Here is a 16,916-nt window from a genome sequence, read left to right as displayed (position 1 = left end):
AAAAACTTAAATCATTAATTAACCATTTTTTCCGTCCAGATTTCATTTAACTTCAAGGAAGTTAGTTATCTATCGACTTATCAATGAGAATTACACTCAGTTGTGCTAACATTGATATTTTTATAGTTTATGAAGACTGCCATAGAACCTGGTGAATAGCTAAAGTGAGAATCGTCGCTCTGAAGTATCCCAATTTCTGTTCATTTTTACATTATATTCATTTCCATAATAATATCGATATATTATCAAACAAATTTTCAAACAGAAACAAATAATGGTCTTTACACGTACAATATCGATATCCACCATCAGTCGCGCTATATTTTTTTTATATTTTGATTTTTAATCGATTTTTATAATATCCAAACACGCCTTGTTGTACGCGAACGCTCTAAGTCATTTATCATGCTGATACACGTCAAAAAAATAAAATAAAACGCTTCATGGTTTATGCTATATAAAAATAAAGCAAAGTGATAAAGACCAATTAGAATGAAAAATGTGCAATACATATAGAAATTTCCCATACGGAACACGCCATTGTGAAGTTATTAATATGAATGAATGCTTAAACGACTCGTTTCGAACCAAATGAAAGAATATATTTGTATTTAAATAACAGAGACATATATATAAAACAGATTTTTTGTAAAAGTAAATCTGAAATTTGTTTGAAATTAAACAGCAATATTTTTAAATGTGCAAAATAGATCTAACGTAACGACGATTTAATTTATACATTTTTCTTAAAAAACGCGAATGGAAATCGAGAAAATCAAAAATAGTATGGAATATTGACCTTAATGGAGAGTCAATGAGGTCGTTTTGCCAATTTCATATTTTAGTTTACTATTTTTCTAATCTGGTGCATGTATACTTCCTAAGAATAATAACAATCGGTTTGAATAAACTTCACCAGATAGAGAAAAAAAGATATTTATTAATGGCGGAACAATGAGTAAGAGTTCCGTAATTAACAATGGTAATTGACTTGAATAATTATTCTGATAATGAAAGCCACAGTGAACGAATTAAATATTTGATGGGGACTGATGATTCAATGCTGTAAATTATCAAAGTCAAATGATATGAGTGGAAAGAACATAACATGACAACTAATATTAATATAAGATAACTGAGAAAATCGTATTTTAGGTCATGAAAGATATGTATGTAATTGTTCAGAACATACATAAGAACTAGGATAGAATTTATGAAGAGGAAAGAAGTAACACTAACTGTTTTGCAGATATACCGAATTTTCTATTAAAATAGAAGGAATTAAGAAGAAATATAGTTATATAAAAATGACATGACAAGGAACACAGTATCGAAGGTAATAAGAACTAAAAAGTTAAGTATGTTCTTTAATGAAAACACAATACACTAGTATACAATTGTTAATTAGGTCGATTAGGCCTCCAAGGAATACCACTAACTCAAAAGAGCCTAGAAGGGCACCTCATAGGTGGCGTAGAAAGGAGTTCAATATAAATTTATTAAAACAATTCTAACCTAGAAACTATTGAGGATGTTTGATTAGCTGCTAAGCCCTTCAATAATATACGCGTTAAATATACTATAATGTTAAAATAATATTTCATTATTTTACTTACATTAGTATTTTGTTGTCACAATCAAAATAAAATAAAATTTAAATTTGATGCAGCAGCTCTGCACGTGTATTGGCTGTTTTATTGGAAGGACTATTTTGACTGTGTACCAAATGAACACGAAACCCATCAACTATCCAACTAAATTGTTAAATTCTTTTGGGTTGCCACCATACTATTTACAACTTAAAGTAGGCTCAGTAATCATCACGTCTCAAAATTTAAAATAACCAAAACTACGAGTACATTTGGTGACAAAAAAAGTGATGGTCAATATGATTCTTGCGACGATACTCAACAAAAATCCAAAGCAGATTCAACAGTTCTTCCGGAAAAGTGTTAGGTTATGTAGAGAAATATTAATATCATGAAATCTAACAATTAGGTTATATGTTTTTCTTTAAATATATTTTAAAGTCTCCTTTTACCAACTATGGGTTTATTTGGACTGGACCTACAATTTAACGTGGGCTCCGAACCACGGTCCTCAGCATTAAGCCTACCGACTAGCGAGTGACCAATTTTAACAATCATCCCAGAAGACATCCGGTCTTACACAGCCTGGTCACTGGCCTGACTGCGATCATTTTCCTTATAGGATTTTATACTCTTGCCTAGGACAATCACAAATTTTAAACAATCACAAACATAAAATTACGACCATGCCCTAGCAGGATCCGAACCCGCGGTTATCGCAACAGTAGGAGGACCGTCCTATCGTCTTTACTACTGCGCCACCAAGCAGTCTGGTTATATGGTTTAACATTTATTAACAGACTTCGCATGTTCACCATTAAATATCGCTGATTGTGATACGTGCAAGTACAGTATTAAATATTAAACTATAATACTATTTTACTTAAAACGTATTCATCTATTGCGCATATATTTTATTGTGTTGCAAGTCTGCATATTATGCTTTTAAATCCCTGTAAAAACTAAAAACATCAGATTATTGTTTCTATATATAGAATTACCGAACATTTGCTGCTCTTGCAGATTAAAAGATAAAAGCGTTTGTTTAATCCGGTACGGTTTTATCGAGTCATGATGAAAATAAATGAGCAATCTCTGCTCAGCATTAATTTATATTAAGTAGTGTAATACATCGTTTTAATTGACCTACAGCAGCTACATATATTGCACGAAAAAAAGAGCGTGTATTCGTTGTAAATAGCCATTTTTAACGTTGAATATGTATTTATTAAAATAACATATCTGACTTCCTATGTTCTGTGTTTTTTTGTGTGTCAAATAAACAAAAACAGTCGAATAGAATATGCTATGTTTTAGGAATAAATTAGTTTTTGCTTTTGAAACAGTTAATACTTTGTTTATGTATATTGTTCTTTTAAAATTTTCATGGTACTTATAATATTCAAGATAGAATTAATTTACTAATACTGTGTCTTTTTTAATTTTATTTTTTCATATTTCAATTTTTTTAAATATAAGGTCTTCTTTTACCAACGAGGGTTTATCTGGACTGGACTGTTTAATGTGGTCTCCGAACCACGGTCGTCGGCATTAAGCCTACCGACAGCCTGGTTACTGGTATGACTGGGATCATTTTCCTTTATATATATATATATATTGAGCCGATAAAATAGTTTTGGTATATTTTGCATTAAGAAAACAGTTACCAATGAATCAGTTAATAAATCATACTGCAACAGATTGTCTATCTACAATATATATATATGAGGAAAGATCTTTGTAATACAATTGGTAATTTGTAACACATGTTTAAAAACATCTTTGGGAAGACTACAAATCAGTCTATTTCTCAGTATACTCGTTTGGCTGGAGATGAAAATTGAAATGACGATGAAGCAGTTGTGTCTTGATGTAGCCATTACATGGGTATGACAAAATAAGCAATTTCAATGATCTGCAGAAAGTTTTGAAAATCAAATTCCATAAAGATAATTTGAGAATAGTTATGGAGGGAAAATGTAAGCTTTAAGGTCTCGGTTATTGTGTATATCTCAACAGAGAGAAACCTAGAAGCAGAGGGCAATTTGTTTATCTTACACAATATTGAATATTATTGCTAATTGTGGTTTCTCATTTTGGAAATGATTTGAAACATGTTGAATCCTATATAATAGCAAGAATAGCAATATTCTTTGTTGGTTTAATAATAAAATAGTTTTGTACTCCGCCCTCAGAGATTATAGGAGTCCCCAGACCATAGTCCAGAGTCTGACAGATGTGGTGTGTAGCTACTGAACAAGAGTTAAAGGTTCCTAGAACCATTCACAAGACTTAATTTTATAATATAAATTATTTATATAATATTAATTATGTTTACAATTTTCTGTCTCATATGCGTAAATCAACCCACGGATATTTTATACGAATTTTTCAAATCCAAAAGACAGATCCTAATAGATATAAATACAGCTATATAATATACCACACTGTATAACGTACAGGTAGTAAAATATATTTATTTCTATTTATTTTTATTTTTTCTCTCTAAAAATATGATATATCAATTTGATGGACATTAAAATATATAGTTTAGCAAGTTAAAAAACACGGATCCCTCACAAAGGCAGCGTGTGTTAAAAATCATCTACCGATTTGAATAAAAGCACAATGATATGCATTGCGTGTAAAAAAATGGATATAGTTTCAACATATTTTTCATTATAATTGTTCTCTGACTGTGCAAATATATTCACTGCAATAGAGGCTTTATGCCGCTATATTGTATATTTTTTCACATAGATAACTTTTATTAATGATTCCAAACCAAAATTTTGTCGCCTGTAACAAAATATTTAATACCCGTGATTTTTCAATAAATATACGCAGAATATTTCATTTGATTTCAAGTCATTAAAATACTCTATCTCTATATATCTATTGTATAAATCAGCAAGTGATCTCGTATGGAAATACAGCCAAATATTTTGGCATAACCTTTCATGTTAAACTTGGGTAAAAGCCCGTCAAGAAAAAATTTAAAGAACTAAATCTGAATAAAAAAAATACTGATTATTGGGTAGATGGCATAGATGGGAAACAATTATTGAAAATTTTTAATAAGTACCGTTTTAAAGCACTACAAATTATTAAAATACTTCATGTATTTAATGTTTTAAGTTAAAAGAAACTAATAAAATTATTTTGTTGTTTAAATCGACTTATCTTGATAAAATACATGTTATGCCTGATATATCTAGGACACCACGTTGATGCGTCCGTGTTGACAATATTAAAAATCAGCATTAGAAATGTTGTATGTTTGTTTGTTCGGGAAATTTCGCGTTAGACGTCACTGCTGCGAGCATGATTGAAAATATTTGACATTCTTCTATATAGAACGTAGACTCTATTCGGTTGTTTCCATTTTCCGGAATTTCATTACCAGAGTTATAGCCGAAGCCAAGTTGATTTATTTTTATAAAACACCCTAGTCAGTATTTTCCCTATATTTTGTGTGTATGAAAGATAGTTATATTAAAATAGAATTATATTATGACCATCAAAAATGTCAAGTAGTTCTGTGATTTCAATCACATGAATAGTGCGCTGATATCAAACATGATTTTTATAAAATAACTATACTCATTTTTTGGACTTAAATACTTTTTGGGTATAAATATTAAAAAATGTGGAAAGATAGTAGTAGTATTGATATTTTTTTAAAATATTCACTGAATAACTATTAAGGAATATAAATGCTCCTCCAGAGCTGATACTATAAGACCACTATATGATATCATTTTTTTAAAATATTCTTTAAAGTCTCCTTTTACCGACTATGGATTTATCTGGATTGGACCTAAAGTTTAACGTGGGCTCCGAACCGCGGTTCTCTGCACTAAGCCTACCAACTGACGAGTGACCAACTTTAGAAATCATCCCAGAACACCTCCGGTCTTACCCAGTCTGGTTACTGGCGTGACTGGGATCATTTTCCTTGTCGGATTTTACACTCTTGCATAGAACATTCACAAATTTTAAACAATCACAAACCATATCCCAGCAGGATTCGAACCCGCGGCTATCGCAACAGTAGGAGGACCCTTCATTATAATTCCATAAACACATATTCAACACTACATGAACTTTTTGCTAGAAAAAAATTAATAAAAAATTTATTTAAACTAATTTTATAAAAAGTATGAAACAAAGTGTTGCAGGTTAAATTAAAGAAACTCCTCCCTCATCCATATTTTCAGTTACAAAAATCTTACGTCACTCATAGACATTTCACTATAAAACAAGACGATGAATTAACTGAATTACATCCAACATATTTAGATCTTTTGCAAAGCAGTGTATTGGGCCTGATACTGCATTCCTATATGCGGCCTATCTACCGACCAGCTGCTGAAGACATGGTGTATTAAAGCGAATGAAAGAAAATCTGCTGACATAACATTCACTCTGCGTAGAAGAACATACCTCTTACTAAATGTCAATAATTGTCAATTATTAATAAATAAATATCTTGGTATGCATCTATACCAACTCTTAAACTAGAAGAAGCACATAAATGCTAAACGAAAACGACTTGGGCTTGACTATATCAAATGTATTGGCTTATCAGGCGCAAATCAAAGTTACTGTTAGATAACAAGGTATTGTTGTACGAATCAATACTTAAGATTATTTGGTCATCTAGGATCCAGCGTACCATTGTCGAGGTTTCGTACTATGTCTCTAATGAAATCATTTAACGGGATATCTTCCTAGAACCCATAACCAGTGTAATTCAAAAAATATTTATGTTAAGCACTTTAAAATAGTGTTATTACAGCCTAATGTGCTCGCTAATTACCTAAATGAGTGATGCGATAGTGAATTGTGCAGAGTAAAATGTTTAATACCATGCGATCTGGTTATAGCACATATATAGACTTTAGAATAACATTTAGATGTTAAGATAATATAATCTCGTCACAAAATCTTATTATAGATTAAATAATGTAAAATTTTACACTGGAGACCGCTTAATGAAGTGATTTTTTCATGTTTTAATTATATTATGAATAATATTAATAAAAATAAAATTTAATATCACAGTCGATATGTAATAAAATTACAGGATTAGAGGATACAACTTGAGTGTTGTTCGAATAAGTGCATATAAGTTCATTTGCAGAAGTTTCTGTTTAATTTCAAAATTTGCCTTGCAAAAAAAATACATAATATTGCCTTAAAATCTTACTACTTCTATAAAATTTCCAAGGCCCGTAAAGTTTATGTCATCGTTTAATAAAACGACAGATATTTATTTAATGTTTATAAAATTTCATAGCATCGCGGAATATTACGCTTCTGTTATTTGATTGTGACCTATAAAGCTTCCTATAAAACGTAGAATATTCATCTGTTAGTTTACGGGTTGTTATTAACTTTCAGCTATTGTTGTATATATTTCATGTACCGAATTTAAATATAGTTCACACATATTAAGTCATATTGACATTCATGTCTATTTATATTTATATTTTTTATTTATATATTATATTTATATTTTATTTATATTTTATTTATATTTTATTTATATTTTATATTTATATATTTATATTATATATTATTTATATAAATTATAGGGCTAGTAATCGATGAAAATATTATTAATTTGATTTAAACCGTTATATATTTACTTGTTTTGGACATTACCAGCATGCAATCACAACAAAATACAATATATTATATTCTGTCTTGAGATTTTCAAGGATGCAAAAGATAAAAGACACAATACTATACCCTTCACAATTCCCGTAAGTTACAGTGAATCCCAAAACTATATATCACAATTTTTATATTTAGATGATTGACCATAAATTTTCTTAGCCAATAGGATTTAAAAAATCGTGATCGGGATTCAAGGGTATGAAGATCGAAGGCTTATAGCATAAGGCCAAAATTTAAACAATTGAATTTAGTAGCAAGACAGGTAAACCTAAGATTCACTGTTTCATAATAATATTCACAAATAAACCATATATCAAGACAAATATAAGACCATAAGATACTAAGTTTTACTACATTTTCTGGGAATAAAATTATTTCTGAAAATATAGTATTTGGTAAAAATTATGCTCAATCTCTCAATTTAATAAAACGGTGCCTGAAGAATATTTAGAACAAAGTGGAAAAAATTTTGAAAAAAGTTCATGTAAAGCACCTCGTCGTCAAACTTTGTCGAAGCTATTATTAAAAATGATGAAGGTGTTCAATACCTTCAAACAAAAATTCGCCGAATCAGCGATTCGAAACTTAAAAAGCGAATGCGATCTTATCAGGGCCTCAATTTTAAATTCGAATTCAATAAAACGTAAAACCGATTATATATTGCTTTAATAGAAAAGCATTTTTTGAGAATCAAAGAAACTACGAGGGAATCCTTCAAAAGCGTATTTTTTTGGTTATAATGCTCTTAAGTGCGACGAAAATCTTGGCGAGTATCAACTAGACATAGTAATAATAATAATATAATCAAAATAGTAATATGAAAATAAAAAACATACGATATATTAGTACCAATAAAAGATTTTAACAGACCTAACCTTGAAATTCTTAGATACTTTCAAATCAGCATATCAGCATCAGCATCAGTTTTCTCATGTAAAAATTTAAAAAATATACATCGCGTAAATTGAACAGCATATTGGTGGTAGAATAGTATAGTATAGCATCAACATTTTCTTTGCAGCCTAATATAAAAATTGTTAGGAACCAATGTCAGAAATCACATTGATTATGTCAATTACGTACTTTGGTTTTTATTTACATTATAATTTGAGATATATACATATAAGTATTACTCCTAATTTGCCATAATGTACTCCATAAGATATATACATTCAACATTAAAATACAAATAAAATACCTAATAAATTATTTCTTAATTTTCTCGACACTACTATATTTCTATTATATTCATAATGTATGGTGTTAGGACATTTTTTGTAAAATACGTTTAAGTCTTATAATTGTTTCTAAATATTAACATGATAATTATTTTTCAATCAACTTTCTATTTTATATACCAGATCCGTATTAACAAATCATGTATTAATTTTATACAAAATACTATTAAAGCAATATTGTTTCATAATTTATCGTATTATGATATGTTTTTTTCTAACATATTTTTAATGTGATTACATTTTTAAGCAAACTTCCATTTTCTACATCAGATCTGTATATCGTATTAATAATTAAATAAACAGTGAATTTTATCTTCAATACTATTACATTATTATTATGTTTCATACTTTATTCTCGTATGATACGTAACTTCATTAAACATATTATATCGCAATAGGTATTTCTTAAACAGCTCTCTATCTTATACCAAATTTAGTATCAACAAAACCTTTGTAAATTTTCTCCACATATGTATTAATTTAGTATCATGTTTATACTTTATTACCTTAAAACAGATATTTCTTCTAATATACTTCTTTCTTCAAATATATTTTATTGTAATAATTATTTTTCAATCAGCTTTCTATTTTATCCACAAGATTATTTTTCATAATTTATCATCTTTCGGTACACATACATTATTTAACTACTTTTAAGCCCTTTTGCGCTAAACATAATTCCTTATTTGTAATACGATGCTTCTTGTTTTGCATGATTTGTATAAACAAGGTTTATAGTTCACAGTATTGTATTTTTAATTACAAAGTCATTCAAAATAACTAAAAAGCTATGTCTGTAACTAACAACTTGCCTTGGTCTCCAAAATTTATTATAAATAAAAAAGAACTTGTAGATAATACTATTTCTAACAGCACACTCCCGTAACAAAAAAAAAAACAATAATCCCCTGAAAAACTTTGAAAAAAACTACACAAAAAAGGCTATGGGATTTACTCCATAGCCAGGGTAAACTCATCCATTAAAAAACGATTTTGCGGTTGGGGATCTCCGTATTCATCCGGTTTGTGTCCTTTAAACTGGATAGTCGAGTCGTTTTGCGGGCCATTACCAAGATTCCGTCAGGTCGTCCAATCAGATCAGACTTATTGTCGTTTTATACAATGCGAGAATAAGTACAAAATGTCGATCGGATCATGAATTGCTGCACAGGCGAAAAACACGAATTTAATGGAAAATGGAATGGAATAAATCGGAGCCGAATTTTATTTCGGTCGGTATTCGGAAATGTGCTGACCATTAAGCTAAATCCGAACGGCGAGGAACTAGATAAGAACTGCTAAGTTGGTTTATATTTATCTTTTTTCCTCGTCGTTGATATATCTGTTTTGGCGATACTCTCCGAATGCTCTCGGAATTATTTATCGATATATTTACTGCTAATAAACTCGTTTCTTAATTAAAAATATTTTGAAATTATTAATAGATTTTATATATAGTTTATTTTGTTTTTATGTACATACGTTATCAAGATGTTTAATGTATTGCCTGCCGCAATTTGTAAATTCGTGTTAGAATCAGACAATACTTTCCTTCCCAATTTATTCTAGTTAAAAAGAGACACAATGCTGTCTGATGAGATCGAACACGTAAACGCATGAGCCTGTCAAAGTCATCTGAAAAGAGATTGTAACTATAATCTGTAAACTATTATGACTCTATAATAAACAGTAATTTGTAGATGTGCTATAATGTTAAAATAAATTATATTTGATAACATTTTTGTTAAATTTTTTTATTTATATTGGAATTTTGTTGTATGTCAAAGTCGACCTGAACAAAAACTCATAGTTGATAAAACATTGAGACGTTTTGACATCATAAATGTACAAAATATATTTGAATAGACTATATGTATTTTTATCATCCTATATATTAATGGTTTAGTTTAATGAATTTAGAACAGATGTTGTTACTGTATTTTGAATAACCTCGCGAACATTTGACCAATTCACGTTTTAGTTTCTACAATTTAAGAAGTGTTAAAAACCTTGTTCTATGCCTTGAAAATATCTGAATTTGTACCGAGTAAATGGTATTTTTGGTAACATTTATTATTTTACTTCAATATGAAGAAAAAGAACACTGAAGGTCATCGACTGCTGTGTGAAACTTTTGGAAACCATCTTCCATTGATTCTAACATGTGAATACTGTTTTGACAGTTTCAAAAATCCTTATATCCTTATTCTTCAGACACTGATCTTTCTGATTATTACTTGTTCCGACATATGACCTGTCTGATCATATTAAGAAATGGGTTGATTCATGGTACTTCATACTTTCATGATGAAATCTCTAAATTTCCTCAAAGATGGCAAAGAAAGTAACGGCTATCGAGGAAAAATACTTTGCTTTCAAATTGAAAATATATTTTAACTAATTTATAGCAATATGTATCTGATCTCTGAGAATAGCTCTACCTGGCAATTATGACATTTTATGGATAAAATGCATAACATATTTTCATCAGATCTAACAAAGAATTATTTTATAACAATAACAAGTGTTTAGTATAGAACAGTGCGGAATATGTATTTAAAAAATTCCAATTTACTCCTTGTTCCGTTAAGGCCGAGGCCTTCGCAGCTCAAAAATAATATTTAAAGATTTAAAGATATTAAAACATACTGATTGGTATTTGCTTATAACTGCCAATAAAGCATCATATTACAACTCAAAGAACAGTTGAGGTAGTAAATTTTTCGAAACGAAACTAACTTTAAAATATCACTTTTTGTTGATAATTAAAATAATCACTAAAGTGGTTTCTTTGATTTCAACATAATGTGATCGCGTAAATTCTATGATTACTTTAAAAAATAAATATTCATTTTCATATAATAAAATTATTCTGAGCAAGGTCGTACGACAACATCAAGGTCCACACCAGTATTATGTTATGGTCATTCTTCATAATTTATTGTGTTAACTATTGTATTATTTCTTCCAAGATATTTTTACTGTAATTACTATTTTCGAAGCACCTCTCTATTTTCTATTCCAGATTCGTTTTAATAAATAAATTGTTAACGTTCTTCACACTACTATTACATTACAACTGTTATGTTTCATAATGTAATGATATGTAATTTCTTCTAAGATATTTTTACTGTAATAACTATTTTAACAGCTCTCTATTTTCTAATAAATGAACCGTTAATTTTATGCACTTTAATGTATTATTATGGTTCATAATTTATCATCTTACGATAGCCATTTGTTCTGAAGGCTCAGAATTGTTTCTAAACATTAACATTTTTAATTTAACATTTCATAATTTATTATGATAAACATTTTTTATAATATATTTTCAGGTCTCCGAATAACTTTTAATATACAACATATATTTTAAAATGAAAATATGGCGTAGTAAAATATAGACATATGATTCTCACAATTCATAAATAATAATGTAGATTTTATCCTTTTAATATGAGTAATATTTTTATAAAAAATTGTTCAGTAGCTCTTCACCTTTCAGCATTGCAAATTAATTTTTGTAATACAGTTTATATTCTTTGTGTGTTACAAATTTATTCATATTTCTTTTGTCCCTGATTTTAAGTATTCTATATCATTGTTCATTATGCATTTTAATAAACAACGAAGCTTCTGCTTAATGTATTAATGTATTAATATTCGTATTAATTATATATCTAGGAATTCTCCAGAGATATAGAGTACTAATCGCAACGCTAATATGAATCTTACAATTTATAAAAATTCAAGTTCAAACCAAAAGTTTCAGGTGGCATGATATCTTTTATATTTAGCATAAAAATAAAATTATAATTTTTAATAATAACCTGATTAATTAATTGACGAGTAGCTTTGCAACATTTCATTTACGTAAAATTCAATCGATTTTGTTTCTTCAAGTTTCAACAAAGTCAAACCTAAAACTTTAACCAAAGGAAGTTTAGACTGTTGTGCTTTAAAACGAAATTATATTATTGTACAAAAACTCAAAATTTCTTGAGTAAAGTTCAAAAATATTTTAAAATATTCAGGGTCCGTTGGAAAAGCATACCTAATTAGAGAAAAGGTTTATTCCTTAAATTAATTAGGTTCATATTTCATATTTTCTCCAAAGCAGTTTTGATATATTACTACATTATTCAATCAAACTTATAATTATTAATGGTATAAATCTATTGGGTCATGTTAAGTTTATTACTATTAAATCATGCATATTTTCGTTCAGTTCTAATATTGATTTTAGTACTAAACAATATTTGCCATGTAATATAATAAGTACATTGAAGTAAAAATAATTATTAGAATACATTTGACTTTGCTTTCTAATGTTAAATTGCCCTAATAAATGTAATAATATGTTTTTTCCACTTTTTATTATGACAAAATGTAATTAAAAACGTGGAAAAGATAATTATGAATTATTGAAGATGCTTTCTCCACTTACCTCCCAGCTATTATGGCAATTTCAATCTTCATTCAATCTGCTAAAATAAATTCTAAGATTTGGCTTGAATACTGGGGACTATAGTTCTTTAAAAATCGATATTCTTGTATTATTTATTACAAAACATAAGATTTCATAATATACTTTATCTTGCAAATGTTACAGAAACTATATTATCGTTAAAACTATCTCTATAATTGTTTAATAGACTAAACAAGAAATAAAATATACTGTTGGAAATAGCAGAGCCACATCGCTAAACTTTTGAAAGTTTCATTTGGGTCACAGCTAAAAACTTGCAAAGTTCAGGCTGTTGCACTTAAACTAGAATTAAATCTATAGAAACTAAAACTTCTAAACATATTCTAAACTCTCCATTTAACAATTTAAATATTATTCTTGGAAATTTAGAGCAATAAATAAATAAAGCAATGAAATTATCTAGGTGTTTAAACAAGTTAAAATAATTGTAGTCTTAGGAAGAACACAATATTGATAAAAATATTTCAATTTAATTATAAATTGAAGTCAGACGTTATAAAAAACAATATTATTATTAACTATTACGCAAAAAAAACCAATAACACTTAAATCTATAATATTTAGAATTTCAAATTAATTTTAATCCACAGCTTCTTTCAAAATTACGACTTAATTAATGATCTTTAGAGAAACCTTATTTACTTAAAATTTAATTTTATTACTTTCGACGATTTACTTTTATTACTCTGAATAATTTAACTTGATTATTTTACTCAATAAAATTTATTACGCTTAAGGCAAATACATTTTTCTTTAAATAATATTATATTTACAAAATTAATTATAGTGTGTCAGTTCCATTTAAAAATCATAGTGATTATATAGGAAGTAGAAAATTATTAATTATGTTATTTAAAAAGGTAATATCTAAAACTTTTCGTTGCTTTTGGATATGTTGCAGCTAGCTGTAATTTCTTCATTTCATTTGTAATTTATACATGTCAATAATTGCTATTTATTTATTTTAAATTAGAATACTTTTCTGAATATGGTATAATATATATAAACTGTCTATTATTAGTGTAATTAATACTACAACAGCTTACATCTGCCACTATATTTGATTATGAGTTCTGACAATTTTAAACCTATTATTATAGATTGTGAGTTATTGAGAATCAAACCAATCAATATTTAAAGAACTATAAGGGATAATAAGGGATATAAGGGAAGAATTAGGATTTAAATAATTAGAATCATAAAAATGCAGACAAAAGTTGCGGCTTGTTGAGGGTGGGTACTTTTTTAAGATGATGATAAAATACCTGTTAGAATCTCAATAGTTTTCATATCTTAAGATTAATTCTATGAAAACAAAATTTAAGAGAAACAAATACTAAATAAAACCATTATTAAAATTGTACCATCAGAAAAAGGAAATCCTGGTAAATGTAAACAGAAATTGTTTAAATAATTTTCTTATTTATTAATTATCAAATAAAACAGAAACGCATATTATATTTGTGGTGGTGTTATATTAAATAATGAATAAGTTTAAAAAATTTAAGTAATAAGCTTTTTTAATTTAACGCAGTTTATAAAAATCTATAGAATTATATATTTGTTTTAAAGTTGCAAAGCTTTTTATTTTTTTAGAATTAAGGCAAAATAAAATACCTGTAATAACCTTAAACCATAAAATAGAACATCAATACAAATTAATATATAAGAATTGACACTCTGAAAATAAACATTTCGATTATTGTTGGAGAGACAATAGAAAAGGAACAAATATTTAACAAGAAAATTAAAATTGTACAAGCAGGAGTACTATAGGAGATGATAAAGGTAATTAGAATTTTAAAATGGTAAAATGGTTAAATTTTTATGCTAATTAATTATCAAATAAAAGAGAAAAGTGACGGAGTTATATTGAATAATAAATAAGTTATAAGCATTTAATTAATGAACCCTTTTTTATTTAATGTAGTTTATTTAATCAATAGTATGTTAAAGCTAATTTAAAATTTATATGCTCTTTATTTTTTCTAAAAAAATTATTAAGAATATATAAAAATTGCACCAACTGTAAAAGGAGATCCTAATAAACGTAAAAAACAATTTTTTTAAATATTATTTATCTAAATTAACTACAAATAAAACAGAAACGTAATCGTATTATACTGAATAATGAATACGTTAAAAGCACTTAATTAGTCAACTGATTATATTTCATGCAATTTATTTAAATCAATAGTATTTTATTGTTAATTTAAAGTGTTCGTCCTTTTTATTTTTTCTCAAAAATTTAATAGAGACTCATAAAATTGTATAAACAACAAAAGGAGACCCTGATAAATATAAACAACATTATTTTTATAATTTCCACATTTATTAATTTAACAAATTACATAGAAGAACATATTAAACTTGATATCACATGAAATAAGTTTAAAATATTTAATTAATGAACATTCTTTAATGTGATGCTGATTGTACAAATCAATAGAATTTTATAGTTATTATAATGTTTTTATGCTGCTTATTTTTTCTCAGGCAGTTAGGATAAGATCAAAACAACTAAAGCAACTTACAAATGTCGAAACGCTGACTAGTTCTCGCCAACTTCCATTAGCGCCAGAACCGAAACTTCCCCACTTCAAACTATCGAACTCACAGACCAATTAGGGCACATTCGAACAATCAATGATCCGCCGTCTACGCTGATAACCTCCGCAATTACAACTGTCACCGATTCCGAAACCGATTCGGAAAATTTCTTGTGCAGCGGTACGTAAAAACCGCGATATTTTCGCCGTGAGTGTCGCGTCGCTCGCTCGGAAAACTTCACGCGCTAAACTGCGGAACTGGCAGCCGGATTTTACGTGGTTTCGGGAAAGTTGGTGGCGGTGCGCGTGCGTAGCTCGATTGTTTTGTGCGTTCTGGTGTTTTAATGTTAATCTGGCCGGGGATCGGTCTTTTTTATGATTTTTGCGTTAATTTACTGCCGACTGTTTTCGCATTATTTATTCGATCATTCTTAAGTTGCTCTAATTAATTTGTAAGACAATATTACTAGTTATTCTAATGGATATTATTTGTGTTTACTTACTCTAACATTGTAATATATAACTAAACTTGCCACATTTGACGTGATTGTAACATATTTCCTTTTCATTATCGACAATTCACCAAAAAGCAAAAGCATTTGCTGAATATCTAGAAAAAACTTTCAGACGAAACAAAATTAATATTGAATATAATTTGCCAGACATAGAAGCTCAAAATACAATGTTTGAATTAGTCACGCCTAAAGAAATAACCAGAGTTATTAAAACTGAGACATTAATCCCAGGAAATCACCTGTTTTTGAAAACGTTCTTTTGAAAAGATTAAAACCGATCATAGAGAGAAAAAATCTAGTACTGACACAGCAATTTGGATTTCTTAACAAGGTTTCAACAATTGACTAGGTCCTCAGAATAATAGATGTTATTGAAAAAGCCTACGAAAGTAAAAATGTGTGCTCAGCCATATTCTTAAATGTAGCTTTCGATAAGGTCTGGCATGAAGGCCATGTTTATAAACTACATAAAATGTTACCAAAGCAACCATGTTTAGAGTTAAACAAGAAGCAAGCTTAACAAAGCTTACTCTACAATAGAAGAAGCTAAAGCAGGTGTACTACAAGCAAATGTATTGGGCAAATACTTTATCTACCCTACACTTGTGATATACCACAAATGGAGAACATTACGATGGCTACATTTGCTGGTATTACGGCGATTATAGCTGTCGGAAACAATAGCGAAGAAGCCACACGAAAATTACAACAGCCAACTGATAATATATATATTGGATACAAACTTGATAAATAAAAATTAACGAAAGTAAATCTGTGCATGGGCAGTTCACCTACAATCAGACCGTGCAAGCACCAATAACATTAAATAATACTATCATTCCATATAGCAACAA

At 28.3% G+C, this 16,916-nt stretch overlaps 1 protein-coding gene across 2 annotated transcripts in view; it reads right to left on the bottom strand.

Annotated features, from left to right (window-relative positions):
• LOC143198359 (uncharacterized) overlaps positions 1-15,799 on the bottom strand; it is a 239,193-nt gene extending 223,394 nt beyond the window's left edge. For both annotated transcript variants that reach the window (XM_076407525.1, XM_076407524.1), the window contains exon 1: positions 15,533-15,799. The gene's annotated coding sequence lies outside the window, so the exon portion shown is untranslated. The remainder of the gene's footprint in view (positions 1-15,532) is intronic.
• Positions 15,800-16,916: the final 1,117 nt, after the last annotated feature.

Source organism: Rhynchophorus ferrugineus, unplaced genomic scaffold (assembly GCF_030347505.1).
Source record: "Rhynchophorus ferrugineus isolate W39M unplaced genomic scaffold, kcgeb_rfMv2 rfM6, whole genome shotgun sequence".
Lineage (NCBI taxonomy): Eukaryota > Metazoa > Arthropoda > Insecta > Coleoptera > Curculionidae > Rhynchophorus > Rhynchophorus ferrugineus.
Note: the sequence above shows the minus strand (reverse complement) of the source record. Positions and strands in the feature narration are given on the sequence as shown.